Genomic DNA, 12,996 nt, shown 5'->3' on the forward strand with positions numbered 1-12,996 from the left:
GTATTTACAAATAGCAATATTTCGGTTTTGGGCTAAAACTTTTCAGTTTTCAGGTATTTTTGATGAAAAATGGAAATTGTCCATGAAAAGCAGATTTTTTTTTCAGACAGATGTTGTTTAGTTAAAAACATAATTTTGTCATTTAAAAAAAAAAGACAATTTCTGGAGAGTCCAGAGAGGATGACTGGAACTGGCTGGACAAAGAGACTAGGACTGGGATGAGGAACCTGGGTGACTGGAGATTGGGAGTGGCAGGAGTCCTATAATTTCTTGTTTTATCATTAAGTACTTCTCAATCCCGTAATAATAAGCAAAGTGTGAATTCTTAATTGAATCAAACAAGCTAGTGTGTATGCTGTCTCTTTGGAAATAGTGAATTTGGTCATTTCAGTGAGTGACCAGTGATGGGGGCTGGATAGTCCAGGGGAATGCCCTTCCAAGGGTCTAGGGAAGTGGGGTGCACCAAGTGTTAGCTACAAGGCAAAGGAAAGGCTGGCAGATCTTTGAGGGAGATTGTCTGGGTGTCTGACTGACTGTGTGGATCAGGAAACTGACACACACTGTAGCACCAGCAAGTCTCACTTTTGCTAGGCAAAGGGGTAACAAGGTGACTCATAGTTCTGGGACCACCAAGAAAGTAGTTATTAAAGACTATATAAGAATGCCATGCACAGAAGGGGGACAGCGTCATATTTTTTGTGTTTTGGGTGTTTTAACTTTGCAACCATAACATTCTTTTAACCTATTTTTGTGTGTGTAATTATAAATAGGTGTGCGTCAAACTTAGAAATTCATGTGAGCATTTTCTCACATTTCAGGTCTGGGCACCCCAGCCCAAATTTCACTTTCAGTTTTGGGTTCAATAAATTATACTATGAGTAAACTGTAGATGAATCTATGATTTTTCCATGATTTCAATTTGAAACCATTAATTAGCCCATATTTACTCTAAACTGAACTCAAATTTACTCAGAAGGTTCATGAACCTTTCAATCAACTAGTGCTCTGAGTTCTAACCTGTAACGAAACCTATAATCTTACCATTTTTGTTTAGTTTCAATTTATGTTGCTAATATCTCAGACTTCTAGATCTGAACCTTCAAGCCAAACTACATTAAGGAAAATGTAACCGTGTTTTCTGCTCCTTTCCTGGATATCATCAGGGATTAGTTACTATTGCATTATATGAATTTTATTTATTTTTCTACTTTTGAACACCCACTTTCATCTTTGCTCAAAGAGGGCCTGATCCAAAGCCAATTAAAGGCAGTGGAAAGACTTCCATTGGCTTCAAAGGGCTTTAGAAGAGGCTCAGTGTGGTATTTCATTGCTACAAAAGTTGATATATTTACCCCCCCTTGGTCAAAATCAAAACCTCAATAACTAAGATGACTTTGACTGCTTCTCTTCTTCATTCTCAACTCTCCCTATTGCCAGCCCTCCAAAAGGTTAATGAACCAGGTCCACGTTGTTTAGATTTTGTACCAACTACAAAGAAATATGTTGTGAATAGCTGATAAGTGGCAAGATCAATAATAGGAAAACATCTCCCAGCTGGTGTTATATGAAGGAAAAATGATCAACAAATGCCCTGGAATTGTCAACATAGGTTTGTAATGTATTGATTAGTTATACATTAATCATCATATCGTAAACAACTGTAATGTAGACATCTGAGCCTGTATATTTGGATTATCACGCAACTTAAAACTAAATTTCTGAGTGCATGCCTAAGTTCGGCCTAAAATGTTGCTCCACTGAATCACCTTAGTAGCATTCTTAGAGCCCTTCTGCAAACACTGTTTGCTCATTACTGACTTAGTACAAAAGCAAAGAAGTTCAGCTTAAACCCAGGCATTTGCTAGGTAACCGCAGTGTGTGGTTATTTTTAAATTAATTTGCTCAGCATCCCTAAAGACTGACTGACTTTTGGCAACTGCAAGTAAGATTTTTGTTCAGCAATTCTCAAAGTTCCAGTTCAATTCTGGTACGTCTTCAGATTTTGATTAGCAAAATAGCCATCTGTTCTTCTCTAAAGAATTCTTGTGCTGTGAGAATTTAATCGAGGCTAAGGCACATTTGCACAATGCACATTTATTAAAAGATAACTTTGAAAAGAGTTATCTCTTAGGAATTTGCTTTAATATCTTGTTGAGACTGATTCCTCTAAATATAACTTTTAATTGTTTTATGAAACTGCACTCACATCTAAGTGTTTTCCTCATTTTGGCATCAGTATTTTACGTACAATATTGAGCTTTGTTACTGTGCAGAACTTAAATTTAAAACATTTTGTTCTGTATTGATTAATACTAATCAATAGAACTGAATCTATTAGTGCCTTCAGTAGATTGAGAGTGAAATCTTGGCCCCACTGACATCAATGGGAATTTGGCCATTGAGTCCTTATTTCATTTTACTTTTCCAACTTTGTAATTTGTTTACATTTTGTTGTTTAATTTGTTTGTATAAATAATTTAACGAATGCACATGTTTTTTAAAAAAAAGCAAACTAAATAAAATAGTAACTCTGATTTAAAACAGCATTATCTCAGACAGGGATACATTTCATAGGCGCCTGCCTTCTCCCCAACAAACATTGTCAACTCCCAGAAGACAAACTATTGTCTGACACTCCATTGAACTTTTCTGTCAACAAAATAATGATCATTTTGAGATGAGAGAGAGAGTGCAGATTAAGAGAACACATTCACTGTTGGTTTTCATAAAATGTCATGTTAAAGAATCAGTAATTTATGTAAAAATGTATATTGCGAAATATGCATGTTGATATTGCTAGAAAGTATAAGACCTTGTAAAGATCTAAAAATAGGTGAGCTTAAAAAATAAGGTTTCAGATCTGTTTGCTATGGTAAAAACTGAGCATAGTTATAAAACCAGTAATTTCTTGAAAGCAAGAATGGACTTTTAAGTGTGTACCCTTTAATTAAAAGGGGAAGGATTATTTTAAATATCTCTTGAATTTGTGATTTGTATAAGGTGACGGTCTATTTATTAGGTCCACAAGTTTACATAAAAACAGTGCTACTAAGAATTTGTAACACAATTTAAACATTTCGAAGGACTCCTGAGGCTGATAGGTGTGTGCTTTGTGTGCGTATATGTATAAATATGAATGTGGGTGGGGAAGAACAGTCTCCCTTTCTTTCTCTCAGGAGAATGCCTGAAATTTAATTGAAGTAAAATAAATGTTCTTATCAGAAGTCACAATAGACCTTCCCAGTTTTGTTTGTGGCAGAGTTCAGGAACACTCCCATGGCTTACCCTACCTTCCCCCACTTCAGATATTAACCGGGACATCATGCCTTCCAAACATTAAATGAGCTGAGCGATGTTTTATTACATTTCTCATGTGGCTAAGCTTAGTGTGGCTTTTAAGTGTTCCTTGGTATGCCGTGCTTACCCAAGTTATTTTCTGCTGTGGATTGTTGATGCTGCAGCAGCAGATGTGCCTTGAATTCCAATGAAGAGAAGGAATTGGGGGAAAAAAAAAATAGAGTGAGTATTTTTTAAAGACTTGTAAATTCAAATTGTCCTCTGTATTTCAGGTTTGATGTATTAGGAATGAATTGTTTTAAGTAATGGTGCAAAATAATTGTATATTTTTACCTATCAAAATAGTTTTAAAATCTTTTTTGTAAATTTTGCAGTGTATTGAAATCTGTTCTATTTAGTCAGCTGTACTACATACAATTTTAGGCTCCATAAAAAAAAAATCTAAGAATAGAAAAGTTAATTTTAATAATGTCTGGCAAAAACAATCGGGGAAAAGGAGCTGATGTGAGTCTAAATTATAACTAAATTAGGATTTCTTTTATGGCACTCTCTTACTTTGTTCTGACAATTAGGGAGAATTTATAAGCAGTGAGATGGCCCAGTGAAGTGATATGTATATTTTCACAAACTGGTTTAGGGGATTAAAATCTTTCAGTGTGTTCTATCCATCTGCTTAGAGCTTGTGTTATTGGAAACAGTGCCTTTCCTCTTCCTGCAGTGATGCTCAGATCCCCAGTTCTTAAGGGCTGTGTATGAAACAGATTTTAAGGGATCCAGCCCTGATTAGAACAGTTAGCCTGTTAACATCCTATGTATTTACAGTGGATTATTTGAAGGGAAGCAGGGGTTAAGTCAGCAGGTCTTTCAGCTTCCCCAGGGGTTAACCTGGCAGCCTGTTTGGCACACACAGGAGGGCTGACAGGTAGCAGGATTTGTCTAAGCAGAGTGCATGAGAGCCAACAAGGAAAACTGAATGCTCTGGATTAGTTTTGGATTATGTTGTCAGAGTGAAGCCTGACGGACAAACTGCAGAGGAATAAAATGCAATCTGTTTGGGGAGAGAGACAGCGTGCATAGCTTTCATTTTTCAAAAAATGACAAGAAAAATCATTAATAATTTGTAAATCCATGTCCATTAATTTTTCTCTTTGTTATCCCAAGACAGTATCTTTAACGTGAATTTGCCACTGTTCTATGTCTGTTCTTTCTTGTGACAGATGGCAAGACAGATATGAAATTGCATTCATAAAATATAAGAGAGGGAAAATATCTAGAAAACTAAACTTAACACCTGGACTTTTTTGTGGTCGGGTGGGGGTTGGGAAAGATGTCTCTCTTGTGTATTTGGGTCTGAATAATGATGTTCAATATAATTTTCAGACTTTTTCCATTTTGTAGCTCCAATTCACCTAGATAATTATTTCTGTTTCAAAACTTGATGAGCAATACATTTTAATCATTCAGTAAAAAGAATTAGATGCTACTGATTTTATTGACAATAAAAGTGAATTTCCTATTTTTCTGTAACTGGTTATTTCATTACAATACAACCAGGTTTAGAGCATTCAGAGTTCGACAAGTTCCAGTGGGGGGTGGGGAGACATACAATGCAAATTACGTGCCCTTTTCAAGAAAGACCTGCACCATTTTTCATTATAATAGTGTTTGTCCTTGTCAGTGTCATGCAGTTCTGTGTTAGTTCCTGACAAAATGGTCATCCTTGCTATTAGTGAGCGGTGACTTCTTTGGCCACAGACAAAGCCAGTGAATAATGGTTTCTAGCAAATATTCGTGAACTTCGGTCAGGTCTGATTTTTTCAGGAGGTGACTAATGCAGTTATTATTTTATAATGGGAATAATACATCTAACAAATAAATTAAATATAACTTGCCAAAGTAGGTGCATTTAAATTGCAATCAAACGCAGGAGAATTACTGACTGTCAAAATGATGCCATGGACTTAGCCTTTTTCAATTACTTCCGTAGCAAACTTGCTCGATTTACAGCTCAAATGTTTGATGTCATTCCCCCCACCCATCCCATGCCAATACTATATGGCAACCTCAACTATTTGAAAGTCAAGCAGTATGTTTTCTGCTTCTTACAATACTTCATCACTAGTAACGGTAATTCTACAAATTGGAACCAAGTGAACGATTTTGTTCCTGTTGCATGTGACAGAATAAAATACCGCTCCTTCTTCCATAAGTGTACTGGCTCTGCAAGAGTAACATAGGTGAATCAGTAACATGTAGCAAATAACTTATTCAGTGAAATTCATCCCTTTTTCTGTTTGTGAATTATCCATGTGTAGATTGTGATTTTTCTCAAACTTATTCACCATTTGAAATAGTTTGGCAAATATTTTGCAATAATAATTCTTGCTTTGTACTCCATCCACAAGCAGTTTGTTGCAGACATTGAATATATGAAATCTGAGATGCATTAATTAGTTTTGACTGGGCAAATAAATCACATGGTATGTTTCTGTTCCCTGATCAATTAATGTACCTTTTGCAAACAGGTTTCTGATACAAATGTTCACATTTTATAATTTATGATTTTTTGAATATTCTCTATTCACCTAAAGTGTGCTGTTTCGGTGAACATTCCTGCTAATAATTTTGTTTGCTCAATTATTTATGGAAAGTGACCACAAAAGTGACGGGAACATAGCTGCACCCAACTTCTATTTGAGCAAATATCTCAGAGAATATTTTGGGGGTATTAGCTCAGCTCTAACTAAAAGAAGTAAAACATTGTTTTTCTCAGTAAAACAAGCAGATCTGAGTAGAAGAGGCAGGGGAAGCAGATATATTAAGTAACAAGGTGTCAGTTTTATATATCATTGTCATTTATCTGATTACGCTTTGTAAAATGGTTGTTACTTAAACCAATTTCCTCCTTACCCCAATAACACCACTATTAAAAAAAGAGATATTTCTGGGTTGTTAAAAAGATTGCTATTTGCATTTACAAACAACTTTCAGTATTACTGTGGGTATGGATGATATTGTATCATAAAAGGCTTACACCCACACTCTCACACAGGCCAACAAATAAGTCTTCAGTCTATGTGAGGAGAGAGGGAGAAAGGAGAAAAGTGCTTGGCTATTTTCATCCCTTTCTGCTTCTAAATACAGTATAAGAACAGTAATGGAATAGTTATGTACTTTCATTCTAAAAGCAATCAAATAAAATGGCAGAAAGGGAATCCAGCCAACCAACCAATATAACCAGTTAATAGTTTGCGAAGGATCATAGAATCATAGAAGATTAGGGTAGGAAGAGACCTCAGGAAGTCATCTAGTCCAACCCCCTGCTCAAAGCAGGACCAACGCCAACTAAATCATCCCAGCCAGGGCTTTGTCAAACCAGGCCTTAAACCTCTAACGATGGAGATTCCACCACCTCCCTAGGTAACCCATTCCAGTGCTTCACCACCCTCCTAGTGAAACAGTGTTTTCTAATATCCAACCTAGACCTCCCCCACTGCAACTTGAGACCATTGATCCTTGTTCTGTCATCTGCTACCACTGAGAACAGCCGAGCTTCATCCCCTTTGAAACTCCCTTCAGGTAGTTGAAGGCTGCTATCAAATCCCACCTCACTCTTCTCTTCTGCAGACTAAACAAGCCCAGTTCCCTCAGCCTCTCCTCGTAAGTCATGTGCCCCAGCCCCCTGATAATTTTTGTTGCCCTCCGCTGGACTCTCTCCAATTTGTCCACATCCTTTCGCCGGGGGCGGGGGGAGAACTGGACGTAATACTCCAGATGTGGCCTCACCAGTGCTGAATAGAGGGGAATAATCACTTCCCTCGATCTGCTGGCAATGCTCCTACTAATGCAGCCCAATATGCCGTTAGCCTTCAAGGGCACACGGCTGACTCATATCCAGCTTTTCATCCACTGTAATACCCAGGTCATTTTCTGTAGAACTGTTGCTTAGCCAGTCGGTCCCCAGCTTGTAGTGGTGCATGGGATTCTTCCGTCCTGAATGCAGGACTCTGCACTTGTCCTTGTTGAACCTCATCAGATTTCTTTTGGCCCAATCATCCAATTTGTCTAGGTCGCTCTGGAGCCTATCCCTACCCTGCATGTCTACTCTGGAAAACAAGGTGCATTCTTAACTCAGGTTAGCTAACTCAGCCTAAAATAACAGTGAAGACACAAACTAGATTTTGTTAAGTCAGGTTATCAGCTCAGGTTCAACTCCAGGCTCTCCTAGGGTATGCCTACATTGCAGCTGGGAGCAAGGCTCATGCTAGCTGGGCTTGAACCAGCACACTAAAAATAAGGTACATGTTACAGCTCTGGCAGAGACTCCAGCTAGCACCCAAGCTCAGACCCAGGATGTTTGGTGAGCCTGAGAGCCCTCTACGCATTAACTTGAGCTGCTAAACTCAATTAAAAGCCTAACTGCCAAGTTAGGCTGCTTTTTTCACCCAAGTTAACTAACATGGGATAGTTAACGTGTGTTAAGAACGCCCTTTTTGCAGGGTAGACGTAGCTTTACTTTAAAATCGGGAATAATGAAAAGCATCAGCCTCATCAACTCATTTATATATAAGAATTTTGATACAATTTTTGGTTGTCAATCATGGTGTGAAGGTCGTTTTAAAAACCAAATAGATGTGATTGTGGTTTGAAGACAACATTGGTAGCAAACTAAGAGTACTCACAACTTTGAATGTTAAAAGGTTTTGGTTTTGTTCTGGAGACATTGAAATAACTTTCTAAGATGGAGAGTCATAATCTCAGAGAGGATTCCTATAAAATTACTATGGCTTTCTCACCCAGCCCTTTTATCTCACTTCTTTATATTGCTGGCTAAAGCAAGTAGTATATGCTGTTTGACATGCAGAGCTGTTGATCACCCAAAACGTTTTAGGAGCACAGGTAATGTTAACACAGCACACACATTTTTTTAAAATGGAGAGTGAGAGATTTATAAATAAGTAGAACATACACAGCATTTAAACTGCAGGTTGTAAGAACAAAAGGCCAGATCAGATCCTGGGCAGTTATTTCCACATGGAGAAGGAAAACTGATCTGAACACTCTCAGAGAATTTCCCTGGAAGTTTGTCATTCTTAAACATCATTTCGTCCTCCCCATCCCCATGGAACTGGCTCAGTGGCTGGGGGTGTTGAGAGATTCCCTCACCTCAACTATTCTCTCCCACAGAAATAGTAGGAGATTTAAGATCATCCACATGGATGTCCTGTGCCGTGGGTCCTGGTTCCTGACAGTGCAGGTTCTGGGATCACCTTGTGCCCACTAATGCTAGAATTGCCTCCTAAAATAGTGCTCTAAGGTCATCATCATCATATTCCTGTTACGCCTCGGGCATTTAGGGCAGTGACGAAGCTCCTCCACTCCTGTCTCTTTCTGGCAAATATTTCAATGGTTCCCCAGCTGTGCCCCAGGTTTTTCAGCTCAGCCTTCACAGCTCTTCGCCATATTGTTTTCGAGCGGCCTCGTTTTCGCTTGCCTTCAGGTGTCCATCTTACTGTTACTCTGGTGATGGAATCAGTTTCCACCCAAAGCACATGGCCAATCCATCTCCAACACCTCCTGGCAATGATGGTACTCAGATCCTCTTGGCTGCACTGTGTCAATAGATCTTGATTTGAGATTGTTCTGGCCAAAAGATATGGAGGATTTTTCTGAGGCAGGTTGTATGCAATGAAGACAGTTTGGACATATCATACTCTAAGGTATACAGAGGTAAACCATCTAAATTTCATGCTGACAATTTAACAAACTCATGGATTCATGGTGCAGGTGAGTTTGATGCTGCATGCAGTGGCTATCCCCTAGCCATACCCCTTTCCTTTCCCATGTGTGGACTCGAGAGTCCTTGGAGCTGCCATGGAGAAACTTTCTTAGGGTCAGGAGAAGGAGAAACAATTCAGCCCTCTACTTCTGTCTCATGCCAGCCACTACATCCCCTTTCCCTCAATTTGTGAAAATGGAAGATATGATTTGGCCCCAGATCACTATTTTAAAATTATAAAATATTTGTCTTTATTTCTGAGCTCATCGTGAGATCACACATGAATAAAGTTAATCTTTTCTGTACCCTCCCAGAAAATATATGTTGACTAGCTCGAGAGGAGATGAGGTTTAGTGATAGAGCAACCAATTCAACAAGACACTTAAACTCATAATTAATTTTGAAGTCAAGGGGACTACTCATAAGATTAAACTTAAATATGTGCTTAAGTGCTTGTCTGTATTTAAGCCTTTGGATTGGTATTGCTGAATTCTATTCCTGCTTCGAACACTGACTAGCTGTGCAACCTTGAACAAATTATTTAAGCTCCGTGCCTCAATTCCCCATTTGTAATGTGAGAATATTATTCTTTTGCAGGGGTATTGAGAGGCCAATTTAATGTTTCTGAAGCTCTCAGAGGTCCTTGGACGAAAACAAAGTAGGTTTAATTATTGGATATTGTGTTCAATGACTAGGGTTAAGAGCAGGTAAATAATCAGGGGAGAGGGAGAATTCACAAAAATGCCATTGACCTATTTCCCTCTTATTTCATCTAAATTTTGACAAATTTTAGACAAGCTGTAATGATTGGTTCTACTGTGGATATAATTAGTGATACTGTAATTGCTTTTATCTAGTCATATAAATGATTGTCACCAGCGTATCTCAAACTATTTTTGATAGTAATTGTGACAGACAGTATGCATAGTGAAGCGGATTCCATTCCCATTTCACTTAAATGGAAAAAAATCCCTTTGATAGCAGTGGAAGCAGGTTCAGATCTAGAATAAAGGAACACTTCTGAAAAGTTAAACCTTTACTATGGTTTGCCACCAAAAGATTTTTTCAGTTTTGTAATAGAGTATGAAAACTTTCACAATAAATCCAAGTAAGGAGAAAGTTAATAACTCAACATGTACTCCAAGTAACTTCAGCACTGAACACCGACTAAAAGCGAACCACTTAATGGAAGAGGGAGGAGAATTAATTTAATACCCTGGCAGAATGCAGTCAAATGAAAAGGTGAGGTGTAGTTTTTATTTTCCTGGTAACAATAAAAATGAAACCATTTGGAACTGTCTTAATTCTCTTCACAGGAATAAATGTCTTTCATTTAAGAGTCTGTAAATGACAGAAAAAAACACTTTTAATAGCGAAAAGATATAAAACAATAGAGAAGCTAGGTGGAATTTTTTTATACAGAATTAACCATAACTCCTGTTGAATTGTTCTAGGGTCCCACAGGGCTCTGTGGTACCTGCAACTTTCAGTACAATGTACACTGGGGCATCACAGTTGACCATAAACTGGGATTGTGGCACAAAGCATCTAGAGCATACCAATACATTTACTCCTCTCTGCTTAGTTCATTTGTCTACAATAAGCATCTTAAAATTACAACTGTGTGCACTAGGTTGCAATGCCACTTGGTGTGGGAGCTTAATCAAATGTATTTTTACAGACGTTTCCAAGATTTTACAGAATTTATTTAAATTCATGATTTCCTTTACCACTGTGACTGCTGTAAGAATATCATAGCCTTACTAATAACCAGTGATGGTCAAGAGTTTTACTTCTAACTGAAAATACAGCACATCTAGCAATATGGTTCTCTCTATTACTATGCAAATTGGTTTTTGTAAGGCCTCCCATCTCATGAAAAACTGAGTGTTCCTGTATGTTGTCCCATCCACATACTGACCTAGCACCCACCCTGTGTAGCTTTTAAGAACTGATGAGAATTGCAGCACAGCTTGGTTTGGCTGCAATCTGTTAGTCTAGAAGAATAAAAGCAAGAGAACTGCTGTTAATTCTGTTACTCAGCTTTCAAAACCTCTCTATATTGTGCCAAGTTGACTGACCAAACTAGGATTAATAATTGATTTCTTTTTCATGAATTTATGGTAAGTGACAGAGTATAATAAAACACTTCAAAATATACTGTTTTGGGACATTAGTAATAGTAGCTTTAGGAAAACTTCAATATCCTGTTCCTTTTTTAATATAGGAAAAAATGTCATAATGCATAGATATAGCTACAGCAATAAATTATCAAGGGGCACTGGGTTTTAATGGAAATAAATGCAAAAATTCCTCCATTTATCCTCCTGGGGGGGGGGTTCTGGGGGTGGGGGGAGAGTGCATGTCATATGATTTATATTAAGCTTTTGTAAGGTATGCATAAAAATAAAAAGCCCTCCCAAATTAGCCAAAGGCTAATACTACAATATTGCAAAAATTGTTTAAAAAAGAATGGTTTCAGAGTAACAGCCGTGTTAGTCTGTATTCGCAAAAAGAAAAGGAGGACTTGTGGCACCTTAGAGACTAACCAGTTTATTTGAGCATGAGCTTTCGTGAGCTACAGCTCGATGAAGTGAGCTGTAGCTCACGAAAGCTCATGCTCAAATAAATTGGTTAGTCTCTAAGGTGCCACAAGTCCTCCTTTTTTAAAAAAGAATAACTGACAAAGCAAGAGAGACCATTTTTTTTTCTGTTTTGCTTTGGTCCTTCTCTAATTAATCTGTGTGCAGCTTTTAATTTTATTTAAAGTTAATTTTAGTGATGTTATACTACACCATCGAGGGTTCGGCTCTGATGGCTATAGTCTTAAATTCAGCAGAGTTATCTCTGCTCGTTTTCGATCTAGAGCTCATAGGAACCTATGAAACCATAGGCAAGTAACACACGCAATCACAAGAATAAGGTCCACTATCATTTATAAATTTTAAAGTTAGCAACAAAGTTATTAATGTCACAGTATATACTACTCCTAAATGTGTCCAGGCACCAGTTATAACTACAGACATACCCACATCCTTCTAGACAGAGTTGGAGTCTGATGGCTCTTTCTCGGGGATAGATCATCAGTAAAGGGATGGTTCCTGCTGGAGTTCTCCCATAGGACGCTCAATTTTCCTGCTTTGGGCACCACATTTTTATAATGTGATTCTGTCTACACCTACATTCTGCATATGTACATGAAAGTGTCAACCCTCTTTTTCCTTATTGGTCTGATGTCCCCTAGAAACATAAGGGACCCCGATATCTGTAGGTTTTGTAGGTTCTCTTTATTCTCGTTAGCGCTGATGCACAACCTGTATCCTGTGGTTAAGACAATGTTGGAGACCAATGTGCCTCTATAGCATTGTTATGATTTAAAATTAATCTTCCAGCTAATTTGTCACAGTATTACCACTTGGTATCTCTTTCCCCATAATCTTAGGGCATTGGGTTATTCTTCAGTCACTTACTTATGTCAACATTTCTTATCTCAAAGGCCTAAAATAGCTAAGCTAAAATCTTGCAGGCTTCAGGTCTTGCATTTCAGCCTTCCTTACTTAGATATCTAATATGATTCCCTCGAGATACTGATCAGTCTTATACTTCTATAATCCTACAATTTAACTCCTATTTAACATACAATGATTATATATAATCTGACGTCAATTAATCATAACATCACACAATAAATGGATGATAAACTAAAATTATTGGCTACATGTGTTTACAGTATTTTGTATCATCCTTTCACAAGCTTGACTCGCTTAAGGTTAGTCTGTAGTGGTCCCTGTCCAACTGTCAATCCTGGGGGCAGTCTCTTAGATCCCCTGTAACCACTCTACACGATCCATAGCTCTGTCTCTTCCCTGATCCTTATCAGCCCCTTTGGGGCAATTTTCATCCTCTAGTGTGCATAGATG

At 37.9% G+C, this 12,996-nt stretch overlaps 1 long non-coding RNA gene across 7 annotated transcripts in view; it reads left to right on the top strand.

Moving 5' to 3' along the window:
* LOC122465568 overlaps positions 1-12,996 on the top strand; it is a 144,181-nt gene that overhangs the window by 58,255 nt on the left and 72,930 nt on the right. For 5 of the 7 annotated variants that reach the window (XR_006290501.1, XR_006290502.1, XR_006290499.1 and 2 more), the window contains exon 2: positions 9,674-9,734. The exons of the other annotated variants lie outside the window; for them this stretch is intronic. This is a non-coding gene — a long non-coding RNA (uncharacterized LOC122465568). The remainder of the gene's footprint in view (positions 1-9,673; positions 9,735-12,996) is intronic. 7 annotated transcript variants of the gene reach the window in all.

Source organism: Chelonia mydas, chromosome 4 (assembly GCF_015237465.2).
Source record: "Chelonia mydas isolate rCheMyd1 chromosome 4, rCheMyd1.pri.v2, whole genome shotgun sequence".
Lineage (NCBI taxonomy): Eukaryota > Metazoa > Chordata > Testudines > Cheloniidae > Chelonia > Chelonia mydas.